We start from the raw sequence: 13,746 nt of genomic DNA, 5'->3' as shown, positions 1-13,746 counted from the left end.
AGATTCCAGCAGGGCCAACCAAACAGACAGGTCTACACCTTCAGGAAGGACCTCTTTCTTCACTTCTCCCCGCAGGGAAGATTTGCTTGTGCTGTTAGAGTCTGCTAGAATGACAAAATACTGAGAGGAGAAATCCAGCCAACTCCAGAGACCTAAGTATGTAAGAGAGAAATTTATGAAGCTTGTTTTGGTATTTCTTTATGATGCAGGAGAAAAATCACAGCCTGCCAAACATGTTAGACCGATTCATGCTTACAAACAGGCAAGAGTTAAAATTGCATTTCTCCCTTTGCCTCTGCTTCTCCAGCATCTGGTATGTAGTGGGAAGAAGCTCATGGTCAAGGTGCTGGTTCCCACATGCATATACCTCCTCTGTATGAGGATCAAAAACATTCTCTGGTTAGACGATGTCACCTAGGAACATTGCTGGTACTTGTCCTCCCAGCCCTTCCTCACAGCTCACCCCACCATCTGATGAAAGAGAGCCAGTTGAAAAAGTTGCACTGGGCTGGGTGCAGTGGCTTATGCCTGTAATCCCGGCACTTTGGGAGGCTGAGGCAGGTAGATTACCTAGAGTCAAGAGTTCGAGACCAGCCTGACCAATATGGTGAAACCTCGCCTATACTAAAAATACAAAAATTAGCCGGGCATGGTGGTATGCACCTGTAGTCCCAGCTACTGGGGAGGCTGACACAGGAGAATTGCTTGAACCCAGCAGGCAGAGGTTACAGGGAGCCGAGACAGCACCACTGTACTTCAGCCTAGGCAACAGTGCAAGACTCCTTCTAAAAAAAAAAAAGAAAGAAAGAAAGAAGGCCGGGCACGGTGGCTCAAGCCTGTAATCCCAGCACTTTGGGAGGCCGAGACAGGCGGATCACAAGGTCAGGAGATCAAGACCATCCTGGCTAACATGGTGAAACCCTGTCTTTACTAAAAAATACAAAAAACTAGCCGGGTGAGTTGGCGGGCGCCTGTAGTCCCAGCTACTCGGGAGGCTGAGGCAGGAGAATGGCGTGAACCTGGGGAAGCGGAGCTTGCAGTGAGCTGAGATCCAGCCACTGCACTCCAGCCTGGGCGACAGAGCGAGACTCCATCTCAAAAAAAAAAAAAGAAAGAAAGAAAGAAAAGAAAAAGTTGCACTGGAGAAACCCAGAACATCCATAAAAATGACTTAATATTTGTATTAATTTTACTTTTATTAATTAATAGAATAAAAACAATTTATTCCATATCCAAGAAATAATAATTGTTCCAGGCAATGATCTAATTGAGGAAATATACCCAAAGAACACATACTAGAGAGAATTCATGAAAATAATAGCATCTATGTTTAAGCACTATGTGCTGAGTTTTGAGTGCTATATGCTATGACAGACAGTTATCTCCCCAAAATGTATCTTCTCTTTTTTCCCTGGACACATGGCCGCCCAGCCAAAGACTACATTTTCCAGCTTCCTTTACAGCGAGGCATGACCAAGTGAGTAAGATGGGTCTGCAGTAATGGGATGTGAGCTGAAGTGACAAGCATACCTCTCAGTCTTCTCCATTGGTAAAAACGAGTCACTTTCCTTAGTCTTTGGCTCCTAGCCCTTTCCCTGGCCGGACCCGAGGTGCAGACAGCAATCCAAGAAGACCAGTGATTGAAGAGCAACAAGAGGGCTGTGTAACCTGGATCCCTGAATGGCCTGATAGTGCCTACAGGTCAGCCTCAGGTGAGAGACAAATAAACTCCTCTCTTATTTAAGCCACTACATATTGGGCTTTCTTTTTATTTCCAAAGCTTAGCATTTACCTTACTCTGCAAACATGATTTCATTTAATCCTCATAACAACCCCTCCTTGTGACTATGAAAACTGAAACTTCCAGAGGTACATAACTTGTTCAAAGTCCTGCAGCTAGAAAGTGACAGAGGGAGGGTTCAAAAACAGTTCTGATTCTAAACCTCAGGAGTTGGGAACCTGAACAACTTAGCTACAGTGTCTTCCTGAAAGCACATACCAAGGTATCCTGTAGGGTCAACATTCACTGCAACAACTCAGCATTTTCTTTAGGACCGAAAAGAAGCAGGCTGGGCACGGTGGTTCACACCTGTAATCCCAGAACTTTGTGGGCAGATGACCTGAGGTCAGGAGTTCGAGACCAGCCTGGCCAACATGGCAAAACCCCGTCTCTACTAAAAACACAAAAATTAGCCAGGTGTGGTGGCACATGCCTGTAATCCCAGATACTTGGGAGACTGAGGCAGGAGAATCACTTGAACCCGGGAGACGGAGGTTGCAGTGAGCCGAGATCATACCACAGCACTCCAGCCTGGGCAACAGAGTGAGACTCTGTCTCGAAAAAATAATAATAACAAATTAAAAAGAAAAGAAGCAATAGTGACAGATACATTTCTAATAACTGCAACACCAAATAACCAGAAATTTTCTTGATCTTAACAAGAGCCTAGACAAGCGCAGTTATAACCACAGACATTTAAAACAAGGGTCAGCTGCTCAGTGCCGTGGGAGTATCGACAACACAGACATTCTTTGAGTCTTACATAAACGAGAATTTTGAGGTGGTGACCTTTATTTTCTATACCACCTCAAGGGGAAACATTGGCATAACCACCACTTATTAGCCCTGACTATGCTGCAACTATAAGAACTATACTAATTTTTATACCTTGGTTTGATTAATAGTTTCCCTGTTTATTTTATCACAAAATCACTTGAGCCATGTTATCTATACATTGATTATTAGAGACTATGCAAATACAAAGCAATCATGTTATGAAGAGAAAACATGTTGTGTTGATCATTTCTGCTCACATTCCTTTGCCGTCAGTGCAGTTAGTAAAGTACTGGTTGTTTAAAACAATTTTGTACCAAAGATTTTCCCCAGAAATAAATTAAGACTGCCAAAAGGTCCCTGCTGTAGAGGTGGAACAAGCTTCTATAAATAAGTGTGGAAACACGTGTTACATTCCCCCTGAGTGTTGCTGTAACAGGTTTTATTTCGCCTCTGCTCTTGCCTTGTGGCCTTGTGTTATTTGAGTGTCAAATGTTCCTGCAACTATTGTGTGGCCTGGATTCCAGCCAAGCTCCTTGGGCAATGCCTGATCAGTGCTCCCTCATCCTCTCTACTTCCCTTAAAGAAGTCTTAAAGTGGCACAACCACCTGGGGAGAGAGAGAAGGCCTCTCATCTGTGTGTGTGTGTCTCTCTCTCTCTCTTTTTTTTTTTAATTGAGACAAGGTCTTGCTCTGTTGCCCAGACTGGAGTGCAATAGCAGGATCATGGCTCACTGCAGCCTTGACCTCCCAGGCTCAAGTAATTCTCCCACCTTAGCCTCCTGAATAGATGAGACCACAGGTGTGCACCACCATGCATAGCTAATGTTTTGTTTTGTTTTGTTTTCTGTAGAGACAGGGTCTCCCTATGTTGCCCAGGCTGGTCTCAAACTCCTTTGCTCAAGAGATCCTCCCACCTCAGCCTCCCAAAGTGCGAGGATTGCAGGCATGTAATGGATTAATGCAGAATCTAGGAAACAAACCATGCAAGAGATGGATTGTTAAACCCCACCTCTTCCTTTTTGTTTCATCATCTGATTTTTGGGAAGAACCTTCCTTTTTTCAACCTCAATAAAAGAAAACGCAATAAAACACACCATTATCGTGGGTTTATTTCACGTCTTTAAAAATAATCATCTTGGCATAACTAAGCAAAAAGTAAAAGTAGCATGACAGTGGTTTCTGCTTTTAGTGCTCTTTTTCTGTGTTTTTTTTTTTTATTTTTTATTTTTTGCTTTATTTCATTTTAATATAAAAGAAACTCAAATGAGGAGCTTATTTGTCTTCAACACTAACATGCAGCCTCTTTATCCAGCCATATTTGTGCCTGAAGTGTTATTAGCCAAAGAGAATTTAACAGAAGGTAGAAGATTTAAATGTAGATGCTGCTGACAAAGGCATAAGAGACTGAGTAACAGGTGACTGCTGGGAGATGAGAAGTGGGAACCAGAAACCCAAGGGCGATCCACAGATAGGGAAAAGAAGATACTAGAAGACAAGGGCCTGGAAGGGGTAAGAAGATGAGCTGAAAGCATATAGGGCTTAAAAAAAAAAAAGATGAGGCTGCAACATTGAAACACCCTAGCCGGGCGTGGTGGCTCACGCCTATAATCCCAGCAGTTTGGGAGGCCAAGGTGGGCAGAACACCTGAGGTCAGGAGTTTGAGACCATCCTGGCCAACATGATGAAACCCTGTCTCTACTAAAAATACAAAAATTAGCTGGGTGTGGTGGTGGGCACCTGCAATCCCAGCTACTCGGGAGGCTGAGGCAGGAGAATCACTTGAACCCGGGAGGCAGAGATTACAGTGAGCTGAGATCGTGCCATTGCACTCCAGCCTGCTCAACAAGAGCAAAACTCCGTTTCAAAAAATAAATAAATAAAAATAAAAAAAGAAAGAGACTTCAGGGGAACGTGGGACTACAAACGTTTTTTATATGTTTGAACACAATTCATTGTGATTACATAGGAATAGGGAAAGTCAAAATCTGCTAATTTTGTTATCGGTTAGTAAAATACCTGTTATTAATTATCTGTTTGCTTTTGAGTTCTCCAAACAGAATAAAGCCATGTGCCCTTCCTTCTGTCCGTCCATCAGGTGTTTGGGAATGGAAAACAGCTCCAGTCTTCCATCCCATCAGTGCCTACATGGGGGTGGGATGTGGGTTGTGACCTCAGCAGCTCAGATGGTCAAGGCCTCCTTCAGCCGTTGGCTGGGAGTGTGGAAGATGGGAGTGGCAGTGGCTTTGTAAACACGGAGGAAGGGCATCTGCCACTTGTATATCTGGGAACACCCCAGAGAAACCATAAGGTTCCCAGGGATGGAGGGTAAGAGGAAGGAGAGGCAACAGGTAAGGCTCTCCTCTTCCCCTGCCCTCCACTGTGTTGCCAGCCATCCTGAAATCAGGTTATTATGCCCCAAAATCAAGTACCCTGCCCATTCCCAGGTTACCAAATCCTACTCTATGTCTTCGCTTAGACAATTTCAGGTATCTACTCTTCTTAGTCAGAGGAAAGTAAACAGGTAGTTATCCATCTACGGCCAGGAAATGAACACCTGGCCCAGATGCCCAAAAGCAGTAATCCTTCCTTCCCTCCCACACCCCTGCATTCTCCCTCCTTATTTTCTAAGAATTGCTTTGCTTTCAGAGAGAGAGAGCCAAGCTTACAGAATACGTCACAAATCTAGCATAAATAAGATGCACATCTCAGTAGTGTAATGTGTCAGCGCATGGGAAGAATTAAAAGGGCATTACAAGTCTACTGAACGTCCCCTGTTTCTTCCATCGTGAAGCTTTGGGGAGCCAGGCGCTCCACCAGGGATCTGAAACCTGCTCCCAACTTTAGCTTCTTTTAACTCAATACTTACTCATAACAGGTGCTCAAAAAACATTTCTCAGATTAAATCCAATAGTTAATTGCTTTTATCCTGTTTTAATGTGTATTTGAAAGCAAAGAATTTGAAAAGCAGTATTAATGGTCTCTGTCACCATGAAAAGATCTGATTTGTATTAAAATCTTCCTCTTTACCTTTCTTATACCTACTTTAAAAGATAACGCAATCATTTAAAATTATACTTTCACTGATAATTTCTGGGCCAGTAAATTCTTGATTATCTACGATAAAGAAGATATGACTTGAAAAATAACTCTGAAAACCACTAAGGTCCAAAACATGGAAACCTCCTTTTCATTGTCTATCCATTCACCATGAAAGTCTATATTGCTTGAAAGATAGAGTAATCAAGAGCCTTTGCACCCAGATCCAGACACTATTACCTTCATCAGCCCTGGCAATTATTACATCACAGACAACATAGTTCTTTCTTAGTTGGACATTTTGTTTGGTCACTTGTTAATCTGAAAATCCAAGTGACCAGATATACCTTATTTCTTCAAATCTAAGATACCAACAATTGTGAGACACACCATTATCTTCTCCACCACTGAAAAGGAAACGTGCTTCTGGTATCATTGAAAGATACACGATATATCCTGACTTGAAGGAAGGTAAATGGTGAAAAATGTGTCTTAAGAGTGGTGAGATGAAGCACTATTTCCCTGGCTAAGGGTTCTTCACAGCCACGTTCCGGAAGCCCGAATGCTTAGGCCATGGCAGGATCATGGCACCAACCATTTCAACCATGACTAACAGTATCTAAAATTACCAATGGATTTCTTAGGTTGTGTCTATTTATTTCCTTATTTGACAGATATTTCTTTGTACCTAGCATACGTGTTAGACACTGTCATACCCGCAAGTGTTAACAGTCTAGAAATGTATGACTTTGGTTTAGGCCAGGGATCAGCAAACCATGGCCATGTGCCAACTCCAGCAGGCCTGTTTTTGTAAACTTTTGTAACAAAACCACACCCGTATGTTTAAGTAGTGCCTATGTCTCCTTTTCTAGTGCAATGACAGTGTTGTCACCACAAAAACTACATGTTGCCTGGAAAGCCTGAAATATTTTCAATCTGATCTTTTACAGAAAAAATTTGCTGATCTTTGGTGTAGGCTAATAGTTTGGGACTATAGTTGGGTCACTTTAACAACCTTCAATTTAAAACAAATATCCTATCCATTCAAAGTGGCACAGACTGTTTAAGAAGATAAACTGGGCTGGGTGCAGTGGCTCACGCCTGTAATCCCAGCACTTTGGGAGGCCAAGGCAGGTGGATCACCTGAGGTCAGGAGTTCGAGACCAGCCTGGCCAACATGGTGAAACCCCATCTCTACTAAAAGTACAAAACTTTGCCAGGCATGGTGGCGGGCACCTGTAATCCCAGCTACTGGGAAGGCTGAGGCAGGAGAATCGCTTGAACTCAGGAGGTGGAGGTTGCAGTGAGCCGAGATCGTGCCACTGCACTTCAGCCTAGGCGACAAGAGCAAGACTCCATCTCAAACATAAAATAAAATAAAAATAAAATAAAATAAAAAGATAAACTAGGCAGGAAAGAGAATAAACAAGGACTATAAGACATACAGGGACTAAGCACTAGGGATTATTGAAGACCTTTTCTTTCTTTCTCTTTGCCTCTAACATACAGTCTTCTGAGTATTACATGACATTGATAAGGAGAGAAAGATCTGTTAACCTGACAATATTGCAATTTATTAGCAATGCCGGTATTCAGGTTTACAAAGAAAGAATTGAACACTTGTAGGTAACATCTGATGTAGTGACAATGAACTTGAGCCATCCTCCACTAATCTTCATCAGTGACATCCTCTCAACACCGACCCTCTGTGCTGTCATTCATGGCTTTATACAACCAATATTTATTAAGCAATTACTATATGCAAGGCTGTTCTGGGCACTGGGGATAAAACAGTGAATAAGACAAATCCCCTACTTTACGGAGTTTGAATTTTAGTGGAAAGATACAAAAATAGGTAAAATAACTAAGTACTGTATCAGATGATGGTGATAACTGCCATGATAAAACATAAAGCAGGATAAAGAGACAAAAAGTGACAGTGGAGGGGTAGGTGAAAGGGGTGGCAGGAGACCAGGGAAGGACTCTCTGCCGTTTTAGGGAAACCTGAAGAAGGAGGGAATAGGCCATTAGGATACCTGGGACGCTTTCTGGCAGTGGAATGAATCCATGCAAAGGCCTTGAGGCAGAAGCATTGTGGCCAGGCTTGAGAAACGTCCAGGAAGCCTGTGTGAAAGCACAAAAGTAAAAGACAGCAAGGCAGGCCAGGCGCAGTGGCTCATGCCTGTAATCTCAGCACTTTGGGAGGCCAAGGAGGGCAGATCACCTGAGGTCAGGAGTTCAAGATCAGCCTGACCAACATGGTGAAACCCCATCTCTATCAAAAATACAAAAATTAGCTGGGTGTGGTGGAGGGCGCCTGTAATCCCAGCTACTCCTGGAGGCTGAAGCAGGAGAATCACTTGAACCCAGGAGGCAAAAGTTGCAGTAAGCCGAGATTGCACCACTGCACTCCAGCCTGGGTGACAAAGCAAGACTCCATCTCAAAAAAACGAAGGAAGGAAGGAAGGGAGGGAGGGAGGGAGGGAGGGAGGGAGGGAGGAAGGAAGGAAGGAAAACAAGGGGAAAGAAGAGGATAAAGTTGGAGGGGGTCAGAGGCCAGGCCATGGAACACTTTGTAGTCTTCAGCAAAGGCCTCAGTGTCCTTCAGTGTAAGAGGGGAAGCCATTGGATGGTTTTGGGCAGAGGAGGGCATGATCTGGCAACGGAGTGGGGAAGAGACTGTTGGGAAGTCGGGTGGAAGGAGGAAAACAAGAGGAGGCTAGTGTAATAATTCAGGCAAGAGATAAAGGTGGCTTGGCATAGGGTGATCATGAGAAAAATGGAAAAAAGTAGTCACCTTCTGAGTACATTCCAAAGGTAATGCCTAGAGGATCTGCTAATGAATTGGATGTAGAGTTTCACAGTAAAAGAGGTGAGGAAGTTAACTCATTCTTTGTTATAGGCAATTGACAGTTGCTCATTTCTATATAAGATACGGATAAATTCATGTTTAGAAAAATTGTATATGAACTTGGTAACATAATCTAAGCAAAAATGCATGCTTGTCATACAGATACAACTTCAAGGCCAATTGTTCAGCCTGCTCTTCCAACCATGGCCTTCCCTAAGCCCCTCCTTCTATGAGGAAATTCTGGAGATCCTGGAAATTCTGGGAATTTTGTTATTAGGCATACTTCACTCATCCTCGTGGTCTTTATGTCCCTCTTATGAGCAAGGTTTCCTGTATCTGCAGTACTATCAAATGCAAATGACAATTTGTATTTTTCATTACAAATTACTCCTAAAATTAGCATACTAGAGTTTTAATAAACTTTTAAAATTGCCTTAGAATACGTTAATATTCAGAAAAGGCATTAAAAATTGAATGACTAGGTTGGTCGCTGTGGCTCACGCCTGTAATCCCAGCACTTTGGGAGGCCGAGGCAGGCAGATCACTTGAGGCCAGGACTTCGAGACCAGTCTCGCCAACATGGCCGAAACCCCATCTCTACTAAAAATACAAAAATTAGTTGGTCGTGGTGGCGAGCACCTGTAATCTTAGCCACCTGGGAGACTGAGACAGGAGAACTGCTTGAACTTGGGAGGCACAAGTTGCAGAGAGCAGAGACCGTGCCACTGTACGATGGCATGGGGCATTGGCAATGGAATGAGAATCTGTATTTAAAAAAAAAAAAAAAGAATGACTAAATTATTTTATTTATTTTATTTTTTATTATTATTATTTTTTTGAGATGGAGTCTCGCTGCGACGCCCAGGCTGGAGTGCAATGGCGTGATCTCAGCTCACTGCAACATCCGCCTCCCAGGTTCAAGCCATTCTCCTGCCTCAGCGTCCCGAGTAGCTGGGACTATAAGTGCCCGCCACCATGCCTGGCTAATTTTTGTGTTTTTAGTACAGATGGGATTTCACCATGTTGGCCAGGCTGGTCTCGAACTCCTGACCTCAAGTGATCTACCGGCCTCGGTCTCCCAAAGCGCTGGGATTACAGGCGTGAGCCACTGTGCCTGGTTAAATTATTTTAAGTGAAATAAAATTGCATTCCTTCCAGTTACTTATAGTGGTGCTTTTCAAACCTGAAGGTGGGCATAGATCACCTGGAGACCTTATTAAGATGCAGATTCTGATGAGCAGGTCTGGGGTGGGGCCAACATTCTGCATTTTTCACAAGCTCCCAGGTGATGCTGATGCTGCTGGTTCTCAAACTACGCTTTAACAAGCAGACGTATAAGTGAAGGCTAAGAAGAGACTTTTTTTTTTACGAAAAAGTTTAGTAAATAGTTAAGAACCACTAATTCAAGGAATATTCACTGAGTACCTGTTAAGAGTCACAAAGTGTGATAGATGCTGGACTTTCTCCCTCTGGGGGAGAAACTTCATTAAAAAACAATTATAGCAGCCATGGGTGCCAGGATAGATAGGCTCTTGGGGACCAAAGAAAGGGTGGGGCAGGATGAGGCACGTAACTAGAAAGACCATCCTGAAAAACTGGCATGTGAGTTGTGCCTTGAAACACAGGAGGAAGAGGCCACGGAAGGGAAATATGTTCCTATGTAGAAAGCTGCAGGAGCGCAGGCACAGCTCTGATAGCTCATAAATCCCTCTGTAATTGCAGGTTGTTCAGCAAGACTGGAAGACAAGTGCCTGGGGGGAGGGTGCAAAATGAGGCAGAGGGTGGGCAGCAAGGAGGACTGAGAGGCTGGAGGCACCTGAAGGTGGTGAAGCAACCCTGAACTATTTTCTTCCAGAAGAGAATCAGGTTTGTATCTTGGAAAGGCCACTCTGGCCACAATCTAGGATAAGGGGGTGAAGGAGAGGGGCAGATACTCTAAGAACTGTTGAAACACCGGAGGCTTGTATCTAACTCGCGAGATGAAACATACACATTTTAAAACAAGTAAGCAGCTTAAATGACCTTGCTTGCATGAATAGTACATCCAGTACCTGGTATGGAATTAACATATCAGTGATTTCCAAATAGTCATCTACTAGTGCTTGAGGAAAAAAAGGTTTATTCTATAAAGACAAAAATGTTTAACCCAACACAATTAATTTGCTTTGTAAAGCTTTAAGAGTAAAATTCAATACAATCTCTGCCCTAAAAAATCACAAATTCCAAATGGATAAATCAAATCAAGCATGACGCAAATGATAACTTCCTGCCTGCCCTTCATACTGCTGTGTCGAGACATTGTGTATAAGCAGGTGCTAGGGTGGGTGGATGCATGGTTTGCTCTTAGCACTAAGAGCCTGCAGCATCAGCTAAAGATTGCAAGCAGCCCAGGTAACTGTGGGGCCAGTGAAACCGTATTAACACTTACGTCACCGTTTGAATTCCTGTGAACTTTCAGTGTAATGAATTTAGATGAGGGTTAATAATTCCAAGACTGAAATTTGCCTCCAAATTGGAAGCGATAGACAAATTCTGCCTCCTGAACCAAGAGAGAATAAAAAGAATCGGCAGGCAAATGGTCAATATCCTGAGGCAGTGCAATTTGTCCGCAGCAGACAGGAGCAGCCTTGGGACAGGGAGGCCCAGAGGCTCAATCAGAAACCGCTGTGTGGTCCTCGAGTCAAAAAGCCTGGTCACCCTGGGCTTTAATCCAACAGGGTGAGAATCAAACTGTGGAGAGAAAATCTAAATAAACGTTATACTGATTTAAAAAATCAGACGTCTAAATCAATGATAAGCGATTTTTAATATGGAAAGATCCAAGCACTACTCCATGCATTCTGTTTTCCCTTGTGTTGAGGTCACATTAAAATTCCAAATTGCATTTTGATTCTATGAAAATAAGGAGGATAATAATAAGAGTAGCAACAACCGTTGTAATAACAACCATTGCTCCCATTTACCTAATATTTTAAACTCTTCTAATGGATTAATTTTATCAGTTAATTTGATCTATTCTGGAGAATAATCTAGAATAATCCAGGCAGGAGTGATTCCCCACCCATTTTACAGAGAAGAAAACTGGTACTCAGGAGGCTGAGGTAGGAGGATTACTTGAGCTCAGGAGTTCGAGACCAGCTTGGACCCTGTCTCTAAAAACAAACAAACAAATAAATAAATAAATAATAAAAATTTAAAGTTGAGGTTTAAAGACAAGAAATTTGCACCAAATCCATCATGTTAGTAGACTTTTTTTATTTCCCACTCTGTGTGACATTTAGTTCTTGAGAAATTATAGAGCAAACCTTCATTCCTTCTAAAGAAGTTTGTGCTTTTCAAGTATAAACATTTATACCACCAAAAGTATTGGCAGATTTTACTTCTGTATTCCCACAGGTGGCAATTCCTGCTTAGATTGATTGGCTTCCACACTCCTGAAAGCCATTTCCTTTATGAATCATAGCATAGTTGGCAATAGTTAATAAACAATTTAGAATGCCATATAAAAACACAGCCGTCTGTGCTAAAAAATCAGCATGGCAGAATTATGAGTCCAGCCTAATAGACATGATGAGGGCAGTAGTAGATGGAGGGTGGCATGGCATGGGGCACTATTGATACAGACAGGAGACACGGAAATACTGGGTAGAAGAGGGCGGTTCCTCAGCAAAGGCCCCACCCTCAAGCCTGGAAACCCATGGCCCTAAATGGGAACAGGCATTCCTGTTTTGCACCCAGAAGTTGCCTTTTCTCCTGCCACAGCCCCCTATCCTGTACCCATATAAACCCCAAACCCCAGGCTCCATGGGCAGACAAGCAGATGGGCAGATGAACAGAAGAGCAAAAGAGTGGCAAGACGGTGCAACTGAGAGGAGAGAAGAGAAGGAGCATCTGAACGTTGAGAGGAGTTCTGCTGGGGACAGTCAGAGAGGAAATCAGCCACTGGACGGCCAAATTTCAGGGGAAGAGTATCTTCCCATTCCATCTCCCTTCCAGCTCCCCATCCATCCCACTGAAAGCCACCTCCACCACTCAGTAAAACCCCTGCATTCACCATCCTTCAAGTCCATATGTGACCTGATTCCTTCTGGATGCTGGACAAGAACCCGGGTACCAAGAGGACACTGAGTTGGTTACCACTTAAGCCATCTGTGGACAGCAGAGCTAAAAGAGCACTGGATCATGCCCACTAGGGCTTCAGGAGTCACAGGGATCCACCTCTAGACACTACTGTGGGGCCGGAGTCCAAAAAGCACTCTCCCCGGTTCCTGCACCTGCCCATCTGTATGCTCCCTCTCCTCTAAGGTGTTCGAGCGTGCACAGAAACTGAACAGTGAGCCACACCCCTGTTGCATGTCCTTCAAGGGGGGTCAGGGAACTCTCCATTTCACTATGTCCAGAGAAGAATCCCCTGAAGACAGGCCAGACGTCAGATAAGGCAGGCTGGACTTCAGTCCACCTGCAGGCATGAAGATGAAGTGGGGAGCCTGGACACACTTTTCTCTCCATAGCCATTGTGATGGCTTGGAATGGAGGTTCCACTGCAACCCCTTTTCCTTCCCTAGCCTTCAGTTTTCACTGAGTTCACAGATCCTGAGAACTGAGTTCACAGTGCACTAGGCTTTCTGGAACTGTTAATCCTTACCTGGCACACTCCCTGAGTCCTCAAACTTAGCAGAATGTTCTCCCCTCCCACTGGCCTTCACTGGAACCTTGAGGTCAAGAGTTCCACTTCCCCAGAGCCACCACAGTTCCTGTGTTGGTTAGTTTCATGTGTCAACTTGGCTAGGCTGTAGTGTCCAGGTACTTAGTAACATTGATCTAAGTGTTTCTGTGAATGTATTTTGTAGATGTGGTAAACATCTACAATCAATTGACTTCATGTAAAGAAATCACCCTCAATCACGTGGGTGGGCCTCATCAAATCAGTTGGAAGGCCTTAACAGCAAAAATAGAGGTTTCCCAGGAAAATAAGAAATTCTGCCTCAAGACTGTCATATCAACTCCTGCCTGAGCTTGTTGGCCTACCCTACACATTTTGGATTTGCCAGCTCCAAGTGCATGAGCAATTCCTTAAAATAAATCTTTTGGGGTATGCGTGCATGTGCGCATGTGTGTGTGTGAGTGTCTGTTCCTCATAGTCACTTTCAGACCTTTACTTATTCATCCTTTTGCCAAGCCACAAAAGACATCAAGGACAAACACCTATTCCTCCAGGGCTAGTTCTTCACCCCTGCCATGCACCTGTTTGCAGAGGAGCTACTGTCCTCTACCAGCTTCTCGGTCACTCCCCAGCTCTCAG

The sequence above is a fragment of the Papio anubis genome, chromosome 1, assembly GCF_008728515.1.
Source record: "Papio anubis isolate 15944 chromosome 1, Panubis1.0, whole genome shotgun sequence".
Classification (NCBI taxonomy): domain Eukaryota; kingdom Metazoa; phylum Chordata; class Mammalia; order Primates; family Cercopithecidae; genus Papio; species Papio anubis.
This window is presented reverse-complemented; position numbering follows the sequence as displayed.